Source organism: Peromyscus californicus, unplaced genomic scaffold, assembly GCF_007827085.1.
Source record: "Peromyscus californicus insignis strain IS unplaced genomic scaffold, ASM782708v3 Scaffold_5__1_contigs__length_169319896, whole genome shotgun sequence".
Taxonomy (NCBI): domain Eukaryota; kingdom Metazoa; phylum Chordata; class Mammalia; order Rodentia; family Cricetidae; genus Peromyscus; species Peromyscus californicus.
The window spans coordinates 136,973,673-136,988,869 of record NW_026294573.1 but is presented as its reverse complement, the minus strand read 5'-3'; the positions used below and the strand labels follow the sequence as shown (position 1 = coordinate 136,988,869).

The following is a 15,197-nucleotide window of genomic DNA, read 5'->3' as shown; positions in this document are numbered from 1 at the left end:
GTATCCTTAGCTTTTCTTCTGTGGAAACAAATGCAAAACCTCGTCCCCAATGTAATATATATTCTAGTTTCCATTCTGAGCTCAGTACATCTTTAAAGTATATAGGCTGATTTAATTCTGTAGTTTTTTTTCTATTATCCAATGTCTCTCCACAGTTGTTGTTCCTTTCTCATTATCACTGAGAAGTTTCGAAGTTAATAAAGCATTATGTAATCTATTTCTGTTGGGTTTTGTTATCCCTTTCTGTTTATTTAGCATATCCTTTAGAGTTCTGTTTGATCTGTCTATGACTGCTTGGCCTGTAGGATTGTGTGGTATACCTGTAATATGCTCTATATTTTAATAAGCAAAAAACTTTCATTTTACTAGAGACCTATGCTGGAGCATTGTCAGTTTAATTTGTACAGGTATACTCATGATGGCCAAAACTTCTAGCAAAGGCATGATTACAGAATCAGCCTTTTTGCAACTCAGAACAGTTGCCCATTGAAATCCTGAATCAATAGTATGGTGTACATATTTCAGTTTTCCAAATTCTACAAAATGAAATACATCCATCTGCCAGATTTCATCACTCTGAGTACCCTTTGGGTTACATCCTGCTGGTAGTGGAGTTTGATTGTATAAAGAACAAGTAGGACATTTCCTTATAATTTTCTTGGCTTGTTGCCAGGTTATGGAAAAATCCTTTTTTAAATCCTTACTATTGACATGATGTTTTTTATGAATTTCTGAGGCCTCCAGCACATTTTCTATCAATAGTTTATCAATCTCATCATTACCTTGTGCTAGAGGACCTGGCAGACCCATATGGGATCAGATGTGAGTTATATATAAGGGATGATTCCTATTCCTGATTATATCTTGTAATTCAATAAATAACAAATTTAATTCTGACTCCTCAGAGATAAATTCAGCAGTTTCATTATGTAAGGCCACTCTTTCTGCATACTGAGAGTCAGGAACTGTGTTGAGAATTTCCAAAAAATCTATTAATAACATCAGAATGGCATATAATTCTGATTTTTGGACAGAATTATAAGGACTTTAAACCACTTTACTTAAATTTTCTGAATTGTAACCTGCCTTTTCTGATTGGTTTGCATTGGTATAAAATGTAGGGGCTCCAGATATTGATATTTCCCTTACAATGTGAGGCAGGATCCAGTTAGTTCTCTTTATAAGTTTAATTATATCCCTTTTGGGATATTTGTTGTTAATCTCTCTCAAAAAATTACTGCAAACTCTTTGCCAAGGTTCACTTTCTGCCCATAATTTGTCAGTTTCATCCTTAGTTAAAGGTACTACAATTTCTGCTGGGTTTATTCCTACTAATGAATGAAGTCTCAATTTTCCTTTTAAAATCAACTCAGAGATCTTTTCCACATAAGTTTTATTTTTTTTTTACTCTAGTTATTTGGTAGAAATATTCATTCCAATATAATATCTTCCCTCTGCATTAAAATTCCTGTAGGGGAATGCTTAGAGGGTAAAATAACCAAAATGCAATCAAGCTTTGGATCCAAATGATCCACTTGTGTATCCTGTGTTTTCTATGCCACCAAAGTCAATTCTCTCCATTTCAGCTGATAATTCTCTTGGACTATTTAAGTCCCTCTAAGGTTTTGAACAAATTACTTAGTTCATCATTTTTTACCCCAACAGTGGTCAGTAGATTGGAAACGTCTCCTAATAATTTTTGAAAGCCATTAAGAGTCTGTAATCGATCTCTCCTAATTTGCATCTTTTGGGGTCTAATTTTTTGTAGACTTATTTTACATCCTAAATAATTAATAGAATCTCCTCTCTATCTTTTCAGGAGCAATTTGCAATCCCCAACAAGGCAGAATTTTCTTTACTTCCTCAAACATCCTTTCTAATGTATCTGCATTTGAATCAGCCAGTATTGTCCATGTAATGACAAATTATAGATTTAGGAAATTGTTTGTGTATTACTTCCAATCGCTGTCATACAAAATATTGGCACAGGGTTGGTCTACTTAACATTGTCTGTGGGAGAAACTTCCATTGATATCTCTGATATCTCTTGACTGGCTGAGAATTATTATAAGTAGGCACCATTAAGGCAAGTTTCTCTCTCTTGTAAGACTATTGAAAATAAATAGTCTTTTAAATCGATAAATATAAGATGCCCTCCTTTAGGTAAGAGAGAAGGCAAAGGAATTCCAGATTATAGAGAGCCATTTGGCTGAATTACCTTGTTAACAGCTCTTAGATCTGTTACTGTTCTCTACTTATCAGATTTATTTTTTAATAACAAATACAGGAGAATTCCAAGGGCTGGCTGATTCTTCAATATGCTGAGCATTTGTCTGCTCTTGTATCAGCTCTTCCAAGGCCTGTAGTTTCTCTGTTATTAAAGGTCATTGCTGAACCCATACAGGCTTGTCTGTTTACCATTTTAAAGGTAGGGCTGTTGGTGTTTTCAAAAGATCAGCAGCTGTTGTGCCCTGTTCTTGTATAATCTGGATGGCTGGTGACTGTTCTTTATAATACCTTCTAATATTTTTCTCAGAAATGTGTTAGTTTATGGTTTGTTTCTGAGATTGGAGGATGTTAATTGGGATATTTCATTGTTGTAATAATGTCTCCATAAATTCATAGCTATATTAGTCACATATGGCTTTAATTTTCCTCTCTGTCCTTCTGGACTTATATATTTGTCCCAGCTCATGCTCTGTTTCACTTGGGATAATATTCCAATCCCTAAAAGCTGAATATTTACCTTCTAAAGAGACCAATTTGGATGCCAAGGTTCTGGTGCAATTATTGTTACATCCATACCTGTGTCTTCAAGACCTTCAATGACTGTCATTTATTCATACTTTTAATTTTGATCTTTGTTCATTTATAGTAGTTTGCCAGAAAATTTACTTTATGGTTTCTCCTGATTTTTTTGTTTTCTCTTTTATAGCTGTTCTATCACCCTGAGCAGTATGATTTTTTTACAATAGGCTTTAGTATCTTTAATTGCTCTGGGAAGGAGTTTCTTCTATGATGACAGGAAAGGACTGAACAGAATTTGACATTGGGGCCTGTGAGAAGCCCCTCAGGGTATATCCCTATAGCAAAGGCAACGGATTACCTTCTCTGTTCTTTGTTGATCTACATTCATTAGTCTGATGTCTACCTTTGCCACATCTTCTGCATAATCCAGAAGGGAGGGGCATTCCATTGGGATTTTTCCTTGAAAAAACATTGTCACTGTGAGATAATGCTTTTGTACACTGGTTTAATAAAATGCTTATTGGCCAGTAGCCAGGCAAAAAGTATAGGTGAGGTGAGCAGACTAAAGGAATTCTGGGAAGAGGAACAGTCAGAGTCAAGTGTCACCAACCAGATACAGAAGAGGCAAGATGACAAGGCAGAATTGTGAAAAGGTACCAACCCAAGTGGCTAAACATAGATAAGAATTATGGGTTAATTTAAGTGTAAGAGCTAGTCAGTAATAAGCCTGAGCTAATGGCCAAGCAGTTATAATTAATATAAACCTCTGTGTGTTTCCTTGGGGGATGTGAGTGGGAGATGTTTGTCCTGACCACCAGCCAGCTGGGACACAGGAAAACTTCCAACTACACATTGTTTCTAGGAACACCCTGTTTATAGTCCCTTCTTAGGTGACCTTGTTTACCACAATTGAAACATTTGACATTACGATTTTTCTTCAAACCTCTGGAAATCACCTCTCCTATCCAAGCATCATCATGATCATGAGAGTCAATATTAATTGTAACTTGGATCCATTCCTTCAAGGGTGCTGATTTTGCCTTTAATGGTTTAATTACCCTTTTTCATTGAGCATTAGCATTTTTAAAAGCCAGAGATTCAATTCTTATCTGTCTAGCTTCTGAATTTGTTTTCTTTCTATTTACTGCTGTAGTCAATCTTTGTAAGAAATCAGTGAAGGTTTCTTTTGGGTCCTGTATAACTTTTGTAAATGATTCTATTTTCTTTCCTACTTCTTCAATTCTATCCCAAGCATTCAAGGCTGCCATGCAGCATAAAGCCAGGGTTTGGTTATCATATAAATATTGTCTTTATGTATCAGCATTATCACCTTCTCCAAGAAGTTGATCTTGGCAAATTGCAATACTTCTATCACTACTTCATTGTTCAATGGCCTTAGCCTCATCCTTACACCAGGCTCTAAGACAGCTGTAACCAATTCTCCCCAATCTTGAGGGGTAATTCTATTACAAATTAACCATGAGTTTAACAACTGCTTCACAAAAGATGAGTGGATGCCATATGAGTCTATTGCTTTGAATCTCCTCAAATCTAACATTTGTACAGAAATCCAGTCAGCTCTTACACAGCCTTGAGGATATCTATCACTAGGTAGTTCCTGTAAGGTTATTGGATAAATTAAGGTTGGCTGTTTCAAAGCCTTAAGCTATTTCTCTGTAACCTTATAATGCAATGTTGAGATTTGTTCTCCTTTAAATTCTTCTCTCTGGGTCTGAATATCTCTATGATCTGTTTTAACATGTTTTTAAAAAAACTTTTATTTTGGCACTCGTATTAACCAACTTTTTAAATGATAAAACAGTAATGATCAAACAAATAATATTTATAATTGACATTACATCTATCCCATCAACATTAATTATCCTCTCTTTCAATTGTTCTATTTTTAAACCATCAAATGTTATCATTTATCAGAGACCAAACTCCCACCATTGTAAAAATGCTTCCCTTTTTTTAATGTGGGAATAAACTTTCTTTTCACTAATTCTGCCCTTTAAGAAATCCCAGTTGACTCACTGAATCTGCTGACAGTGACAATTCAGATGACATGTGGCAGCATCCCAAGGAAGGGACTCAAATAAAGCCAAAACCCACCAGGAGAGGAAAGAAACATAAGATCCAGCCATCTGCCCTGGGGAAGTGTGTGAAAATGGCTGACTTCTGTGGTTTTGGGGGCCCAAAAGCCTATAGAGTTTGCTGCAGAGAGGCTGCAACAAAAACTTAGCCAGCAGGTTAGGGAGTCTGACCCAAGCAGGGTGGAGATTCTGACCATGTGTAGCTTGGTCTTGAGCTGGGGACTGCAAGGCCACAGACAAACAGCTTTTTTTGTAAATTTGTGGCCTAGCTTGGGGCTCTCGAATTTCCATAAGGCATAAAAGAGTTTAAAAAAGGCTTCTAAACATACAATAATGGAGTAAAAACAGCTTCCTACTTATGTCTCTCACATGGGCCATCGTACAGAGATGCTGCAGCATTTGGGCTTGAGCATAGCATGGATTCCCATATCAATACACAGAACTGTTTCTAAGCTGTGCAGCATGCTTTCAGATGGATTTAGCTTTTACTCATATAGACAACAAGGGTTTATGGACCAGATGCATGCTAAATGGTGGCAATGTGGACCCCAGAGTAGGTGGGGTAAGCATGACTCTCCTGGGTACCTCTGCCACATTAGGAAACTGAAGTAGGTGGAGTTAGCAGCCAATGCTGCTGCTTCAATCTCAGCCATGCTGCAGTTTGCAATGGTCAGAAAAGGGTTGGGATCCACAAAAAATAGATTCAGATAGAATAAACCTCTAAATGGTTTACACTGTGTATAAAAATGTATGTAGGCTTGGAAGAGAGAGGAAAAGGAGGATAGACAGTTATATGAGGAAATAGATATTTTAAAAAATAGTCTTTAAAGAGACAATAAAAGTAATATAATAAGCCATGTAAAGATGGAAATCACACAGAGTGATTGTATTGTCTTTGGGATTTTTTTTTTTTTTTTTTTTTTTTGGTTTTTCGAGGCAGGGTTTCTCTGTAGCTTTGCGCCTTTCCTGGGACTCACTTGGTAGCCCAGGCTGGCCTTGAACTCACAGAGATCCGCCTGCCTCTGCCTCCCGAGTGCTGGGATTAAAGGCGTGCAGCACCACCGCCTGGCGTCTTTGGGATTTTTAACTGCAGAAAGACATTTGATTGTGAAGGCTGCTGAATTAAACTAATACATATATTTTTTTTTATATTTTGCAATACAATTGAGTTCTACATATCAGCCACGGATTCCCCTGTTCTCCCCCCTCCCGCCCCCCTCCAGTCCACCCCCCATTCCCACCTCCTCCAGGGCAAAGCCTTCCACGCGGACTGAGATCAACCTGGAAACACATGAACTATGAACCAATGGCTGAGGGGTCACCAACTGGATCAGGCCCTCTGAATGGGTGAGACAGTTGATTGGCTTGATCTGTTTGGGAGGCATCCAGGCAGTGGGACCAGGTCCTGTGCTCATTGCATGAGTCAGCTGTTTGAAACCTGGGGCCTATGCAGGATCGCTTGGCTCGGCCTGGGAGGAGGGGACTGGACCTACCTAATACAAATATTTTAACAGTGTCTTGAATTAAAAATTTGGGTCTAAGGATTCATTGCTTTGGAAAAGAGGATCTGCTTTTGTTTCCACAGAAGATGAGAACCAATGGATTACTTCTAGGCTAATATGGTTTGATCATTCAAGACCCCCTGAAAGGTCTCCAATGACACCATGACCCAGATGATTCCACACCCAAAATCCTCTTTAAAGCAACTGACTAAGACAATCCATCCTCACAGACTACTACAGCCAAGATATAATTATAATTCTTAATTTCCTGAGGATCCCCATAAGATTATCATCGCCCCCAAACATCAGGAAGTAGTATGAGATGCTATGTCTAAATTCCCAAAATGTTGTTTATAAATGTTTATTTTTACTTGAAGGGGGTTGATTATAAATACAATGTCTTTCTAAAGAAGAAAAAGGGATATTATAGATATGATAGGCTGAAAGGATAGATTATTGAATCTATTTTTAAAGAGCAACAACTTTTTAAAAATGTTTTACATTGCTATAGATTTTAGTTTATTACAAATTTAAAGTTAATTCATTAATTGTAATATATAATTAAATACAGATTAATAGTCATCTAGGATAATCAAACTTATAGTCATGTTAGTTAAGTTTTTTAGGTATACATAGATATATTTCAATTAGGTAAGTAATCTTCAAACACTTCAAAGACTTATAGAATATGGCATTTAAAATGTTTTAAAAACTTATACTTTCTTGTGAGACACATCTGCTCCTGGCAGCACCGATTTACTTTAAAGAGGATAGGCATCTAAGACACTCCATATGGAGTTTATCTTCTTCTTGGCACAAAATGGCCTGCTAGGCAAAGAACTGCTCTTGCCTGGATTGCTTGACAGTATGTTATATAAACTGGACATACAGGACCCATGGAAAAATGACCACTAAATTTTGCCAAAACAAGGCAAGATGGTCCTTCAGGTTCCCGCTTCACAGAGGAGACTGCTAGACATTCTACAGGACACAGGGAGAAGCAACTACAAAACTAGGCTTGTAGGCTGAAGATGGATGCCCCAATGCTGCAGAGGAACTTTGGGTGTCTGTCCAGGCAGGCAGCTGTCTCTGTCATTCTAGATTTTTGGAAGTTGCTTACAATGCATTTCCTGTTTACTTAGGTAATATTATATCCTTGTGGGGTCTTTGATGTAGTTGAAGACTAAATAGTTATAATTTTCCTTGATTATGATAAAAGATAAATTAGATATAAAACCTCAGACTCACAAATATAGGATAGATAGAATATTTTCTTTAATTTTGCAAAATATAAATAGACTAGATATTATAACTGTAATTCCTGCTTGATAACTGCTCTATTATATGTAATTTTACTATGTTAAAGCTAAAACCTCCCATTTTGATTAGATAGGAAAAGGGAAATGCTGTGGGAACTCTTTCTGTATGCTGTGAATATATGTTGTTCCCATTGGCTAATAAATAAAGCTGTTTTGGCCTATTGCAAGGCAGCTTAGAGGCAGGCAGGAAATCCAATTAGAAATATGGAAATAAAGGAGAGTAGGAAGAGATACCTAGCTGCCACCTAAGGAGCAGCAAGATGCCAACAGACTGGTAACACCATGGTCATGTTGCAAAACATAGATTAATAGAAATGAGTTAATTTAAGATGAAAGAGCTAGCTAGTAAGAAACCTGCCATAGGCCATACAGTTTATAAATAATATTAAGCCTCTGAGTGATTATTTTATAAGCAGCTACAGGACCATGGGGCCATGTGAGACTGGAGAAACTTACCACTGCAGAATAGAATATCATTAGGAGTAATTTTATTGTTACTTTCTAATTTTTTTTTTTTTTTTTTTTTTTTAAGACCGGTAGTATTTGGTTTTATCCTAGGTCTCTGGGCTATCTACTCACTTGGTCACCCAAGCAGTGTCAGTTATGGGTTCCATCTCATGGAGTGTGCCTTAAGCCAAATCAGATGTTGATTGATTATCCACAAGCTTTATGCCACCATTAAGCTGGCACATTCTGCAGTCAGGACAGCATTGTAAATCAAAAGGTTTTTGGCTGTGTTGTTTATCTTTTGGTAGCCTACTGAGTACCTCCCCATACCAAAGACACTAGAACATAGGGGTGAAGGCACCAGCTTGACATGTCCATGTTCAATGAATTATGTGGATGTAGTCTTCAGCAATGGGACCTTGCCAGTATGTGGAGAGCAACCTATTATCTTGGCAATAGCTTATATTGTTTGGGGGATTTCTTGTCACCCCTTTGGCCAACAACTCAATCGAATGTAACCCAGTCCTGTTACTGGGAGCTTTCTTTGGAAACAATAGATGGTCAGTTGGGATTCTCTCTCTCCATTATTTGAAGAGTTCATTTGGATTGCCTTCATATATTTTAGGAAGTTTCTACTGCACTAGGTTTTCATATCATCCCTCAAATGCTCCTCAATTCTAGCTGTCTCCCCATATTCCCTTCTCCTCCACATGGGATCCTTCCATTTTTCATGTTTTCTTCCCCCAATCTACCCATAAGCTCTATTTATCCCTCCCAGGGAGATCTATAATTCCCTCCTAATCGCCCTTCCTCTGTACCTAACCTCTCTGAGTCTACAGGTTATACCTTATTTGTCATTTGCTTAATGGATAATATCCACATATAAGTGAATATGTACCATGTATTTCTGGGTCTGGGTTACTTCAATCAGGATAATTTTTTTTTCTAGTTCCACCTATTTGCCTGCAAGTTTCTTGATGTCATTTTTTTCTAACAGCTGAATAACATTTCATTGTGTAAATATACCACATTTTCTTTTCTTTTTTTCCCTCAACATAGTATTTTTACCAATTATTTGTGAATTTCACATGATATACCCTGGTTACATTCCTTTCCCAGTCTTCCCAGGTCCATTACACCACCCCTATGACCCAACCCACCCACGCCCCCCCCAAAAAAAAGAAAAGAAAAAAAATACCAAATACAATTTCTTTGCCCAGATACTCATGGAGTATGGTCAGATTCCCAGGTACCACAATTTCTTTATCTATTCTGTTGAGTGACATATAGGTTGTTTCCAATTTCTGGCTATTATAAATAACAGCAACAAACATGATTGAGCAAGTGTCCTTGTGGTAGGGGTAAGCATCCTTTGGGTGTATGCCCAAGACTGGTATAGCTGGACCTTGAGGTAGATTGATTACCATCTTTCTGAGGAACCATGATACTGATTTCTACAGTGGCTATATAAGTTTGCATTCCCACCAGCAATGGATGAGTATTTCCCTTACTCTATGTCTCACTAGCATGAGCTGTCACTTGTTACTGATTTTAGCCATTCTGAAAGGTGTAAGATGAAATCTCAAAGGAGTTTTGATTTGTATTTCCCTGATGGCTAAGGATGTTGAACATTTCTTTAAATGTTTCCCAACCATTTGAGTTTCCTCCATAGAGAAGCCTCTGTTTAGATATATACCCCATTTTTAAATTGGATTATTTTGTTTTTTGAATTCTTTATGTATTTTGGATATTAGTCCTATATTCAAAGTGGAGTTGGTAAAAATCATTTTCCATTCTGTAGGCTTCTGCTTTGTCCAAATGATAGTGTCCTTTGCCTTACAGTTTTTGCTTTTCAGTTTCATGAGGTCTCATTTATTAACTGTTGTTCTTAGTGCCTGTGCTAATAATACTCTGTTCAGAAAGTCGTGTGTGTGTGTGTGTGTGTGTGTGTGTGTGTGTGTGTGTGTGTACATGCCAATGAGTTCATGGCTATTCCCCACTTTCTTTTCTATCAGGTTCAGTGTACTGATTTTGTGTTGAGGTCTTTGATCCATTTGGAATTGAGTTTTGTGCAGGGTGGTAAGTGTGGATCTATTTGCTTCTATGTGCCAACATCCAGTTAGACCAGCACCATTTATTGAAGATGATTTTTTCCCATTGTGTATTTCTGGTTTGTTTATCAAAAATTTAGTGTCAATAGTTGTGTAGATTTACATCTGGGTGTTGGAGGTGGTTCCATTGATTAACCAGTCTTATTTTTATGCCAATTCCATACAGTTTTTTTAAAATTAATATAGCTCTATAGAACTATAATAATAACAGTGTGAAACCAGGGATGGGGATACCTCTGGAAGTTCTTTTATTGTAGGGGATTGTTTTAGCCATTCTGTTTTTTGTTGTTGTTGTTTTATCCATAGGAAATTGAGTATTGGTTGTTCTTTCAAGGTCTGTAACTAATTGTGTTAGAAATTTGATGGGGATTGTGTTGAATCTGTAGATTTCTTTTGGTAAGATGGGCATTTTACTATGTAAATCCTACTGATCCATGAGTGTGGGAGATTTTCCATCTTCTGATATTTTCTTCAATTTCTTTCTTTAAGGACTTGAAGTTTTTATCACTAAAGTCTTTCACTTGCTAGGTTATAATTACTCTATAATATTTTATATTACTTAAGGATATTGTGAAATGTGTTATTTTCATGATTTCTTCCTCAGTCCATTTGTCCTTTGCATGTAGGAGGGCTACTGATTTTTGTGAGTTAATTTTGTAACTAGCCACTTTGCTGAAGGTGTTTATCAGCTGTAGGAGTTCCCTGGTGGAATTTTTAGGATCATTTATGTATTCCACATATCATCTACAAGTAAAGATACTTTGACTTCTTCCTTTTTAATTTGTATCTCCTTGGTTTTCCTCACTTGTCTTATATCTGTAGCTAAGATTTAAAGCATTATATTGAATAGGTATAGAAAGAGTGGACAACCTTGTCTTGTTCCTGATTTTAGTGGAATTGCTTTGGTTTACCTCCATTTAAGTTGATGTTGGCTATGGGGGTGGCTATAAACTGCCTTTATTATGTTTAGGTATGTCCTTGACTTTTATCATGAAGGAGTGTTGAATTTGTCAAAGGTCTTTTCTGCATCTAATGAGATGATTGTGTCAGTTTTGTCTTTTCATACTTTGAACCATCCCTGTATTTCTCAAATGAAACTACTTGATCATGGTGGATGATCTTTTTTGATGTGTTCTTGGATTTGTTTTGCATGTATTTATTGAGTATTTTTGCATCTATACCATATGGGAAACTGGTCTGTAATTCTCTTTCTTTTTTCAGATCTTTATGTCATTTAGGTACCAGGATAACTGGGAATGAATAAAACTAATTGGGCAATTTTTTTTCTCTCTCTGTGTTTTTTTTTTTTTTTTTAAATGGAATAATTTGAGGAGTATTGGCATTAACTCTTCTGCTGTGGGATGTTCTGTATGGCAAATGTGTTGCTCTGATTGGTTGGTAAATAAAACGCTGATTGTCCAGTAGTCATGCAAGAGGAATTGTGGGCGGGACAAGGAGGAGAATAAAGTTGAGAAGTGGAAGGCTGAGTCAGAGACACTGCCAGCCGCCATGATGACAAACATCATGTGAAGATGCCGGTAAGCCACGAGCCATGTGGCAAGGTATAGATTTATAGAAATGGATTAATTTAAGCTGTAAGAACAGTTAGCAAGAAGCCTGCCATGGCCATACAGTTTGTAACCAATATAAGTCTCTGTGTTTACTTGGTTGGGTCTGAGCGGCTGTGGGACTGGCGGGTGACAAAGATTTGTCCTGACTGTGGGCAAGGCAGGAAAACTCTAGCTAAACTCTTCTTTGAAAATCAGGTAGAGTTCTGTGCTAAAACCATCCAAACCTGGATTTTTGTTGGGAGACTTAATGACTGCTGCCTCACTAGGCATTATGTTTGTCTAAATTGCTTTCTGATCTTCATTTAAGTTTAATAAGTGGTATGTATTGAGAAAATTATCCATTGCTTTTCTATTTTCCAATTTGGAGTACAGGTTTTTAGCATTTTACATCCAAAAGATTTCCTTGTCCTGCTCAATGAAAAAATTTCACCACCCATCCCAGCCTTAGCAGTCTCTCCCCACCCACGGAGATACCGGTGTCCAGTCAGCAGGCAAGTCTCCTGTGGCCAGGCTGCTCCACCACTATCCCCAGTGGCATAAGAGTCACAGCCCTACCTGCACCTATTGGAGGAAGAGTTGAGTAGCTGGTCTCCTGGCTAGGCAGCCCCACCCTTTAGGCCCTAGGTCCCAGGGCACATTCATGCCCCTTTGCCAGCCATTGCAGTCCCAGCAGCTGATCAGTAGGGAAGATTCCTGTGGCCAGGCTTATGATGATATTTTAATTGTACTGAAATGTGATTTTATTTGTATGTTAATAAAGAAAGTTGCCTAGGGGTCAGAGCTAATAGCAAGCCATAACAGAAGCTGGGCAGTGGTGGTGCACGCCTTTAATCCCAGCTCTTGGGGAGCAGAGTTAGGTAGATCTCTGTGTGTTCAAGGATACAGCCAGCATTGGAGACACATGCCTTTAATCTCAATACCAACCATAGAAGACCTGGAGGTCTGTACACACAGGCAGTGATGAGGAGGTCATGTGGTTGGGTTTACAACCAATGAGAAGGCAGAATAGAAAGTCTATAAAAAAAGACAAACAGACAGGAAGTAGCTCTCTTGGCTGAGGAAGACAGCAGCGACAGTGAAGGGTAAGGTTTTTAGCTCTGACCTATTGGGCTTTCATCTCTGCATTGGCTCTGTGTTTCTTATTTAATAAGATGGTTACATCTACACAGGCTGCTCTACCACCCTCCACAAAAGTATCAGAGGCCCCCTGGAGGCACAGGCTCTACCAGCACTGATTGGAGGAAGAGAAGTCATGGAGATGCAACCACAAAATGCACAGATTGGAGGAAGAATCAACACCTGTGCGTATAATTACCCCAAACCCAGATGGGTAGATGGCAGTGTAAGAATACATTCAACAACACAAAGAAAAATATGGCACCACCAGAAACTAGTGATTCTACAACAGCAAGACCTGAACATCCCAATGCAGATGAAGCAGAAGAAAACAACCTTAAAAATAACTTTATGAAGATGATAGAGGCCCTTAAAGAGGAAAGGAAAATTCCCTTAAAGAAATTGAGGGAAAGACAAACAAAAAATTGGAAGAAATCGGTAAATCCCTTCAAGAAAGCCAAGAAAAATCAATCAAACAGGTGAAGGAAACAGATCAAGACTTGAAAATTGAAATAGGGGCAATAAAGAACACAAACTGAGGGAATTCTAGAAATGGAAAAATCTGGGTAAATGACAAATCCAACACATTCTTAATACAAAACATCCAGGAAATCTGGGACACATGAAAAGACCAAACCTACGAATACTAGGGATAGAAGGAGAAGAATTTCAGCTCAAAGGCACAGAAAGTATATTCAACAAAATTATAGAAGAAAACTTTTCCAACCTATAGAAGGACATGTCTATGAAGGTACAAGAAGCTTACAGAACACCAAATAGACTGGACTGAAAAAATTCCTTTACCACATAATCAAAACACTGAACATACAGAAAAAGAACATTAAGAGCTGCAAAAGAAAAAGGCAGGTAACATATAAGGCAAACCTGTCAGAATACCAAACTTCTCAATGGAGACTCTGAAATGCAGAAGGTCCTAGACAGACATTTTGCAGACACTAAGAGGCCATGGATTCCAGCCTATGCTACTATAGCCAGCAAAACTTTAAATAGACAGAGAAAACAAGCTATTTCATGACAATCCAGATTTAAACAATACCTAACAATAAATCCAGCCCCACAGAAAATACTAGAAGGAAAACTCCAACCCAAGGAAGTTAGCTATACCCACAAAAACATAGGCAATAGATAATCTCACACTAGCCAATCCCAAAGAAGGAAAAACACACACACACACACACACACACACACACACACACACACACACACACACACACACTACCACCACCACCAAATGCAAAAAATAACAGAGATTAACAATCACTGGTCATTAATATCTCTTAATATCAATGGACTCAATTTGACAATAAAAAGGCTAACAGAATGGATACAAAAACAGGATCCATCCTTCCATCCTTCTGCTGCATATAAAAAACACACTTCAACTTCAAAGACCAACATTACCTCAGTATGGTGATATATTGTGTCACTATATTAAACATAGAAGTCAGGCAATGGTAGCACACACCTTTTATCCTAGCATTCAGGAGGCAGAGATCCAACCAGATCTCTGAATTCAAGGCCACATTGGGAACAGAGCTAAGCATAGTGGCACATGCCTTAAATTCCAACACTAATTAACTTAAAGGGTCTGGAGGTCTGTACAAATAGACAGGAAGTAACAGAGCTGGGCAGAAAGAGGAAGCAATGTAGGCAGGCAGAGAGAGGAAGTGAGATGGAGAACAGAAAGGCATATAGGCATGGGTATACAGGAAGTAGGTCTCTTTGGAAAGTGAGGAGTTGGTGAGGTGAGGTTGACTGTGGCTTGTCCTATTCCTCTGATCTCTCAGTTTTAACCACAATATCTGGCTCTGGGTATTTTATTAATAAGACCATTTAGCAATTCATCTTACACCTCAGAGTAAAGGGTTGGGAAAAGATTTTCCAATCAAATGAACTTAAGAAACAAGCTGGTGTAGCTATCCTAATATCTAACAAAATAGACTTCAAACTAAAATTAATCAAAAGAGATGGAGAAGGACATTTAATATTCACCATGGGAAAAATCCATCAAAATGAAATTTCAGTTCTGAACATTTATGCCCCAAATACAAGGGCACCCACTTTTGTAAAAGAAACATTACTAAAGCTTAAATCACACATCAAACCCCACACATTAATAGTGGGAGACTTCAACACTCCACTCCTACCAATGGACAGGTCTGTCAGACAGAAACTTAACAGAGAAATAAGGGAACTAAAAGATGTTATGAATCAAATAGACTTAACAGACATTTACAGAACATTCTACTGACATACAAAAGAATAT

The 15,197-nt window shown here is 37.8% G+C and overlaps 1 long non-coding RNA gene across 2 annotated transcripts in view; it reads right to left on the bottom strand.

Annotated features, from left to right (window-relative positions):
- The window catches only part of LOC128096173 (uncharacterized), a 29,330-nt gene that overhangs the window by 4,830 nt on the left and 9,303 nt on the right, over positions 1–15,197 (bottom strand). The gene's annotated exons all lie outside the window — the stretch shown is intronic.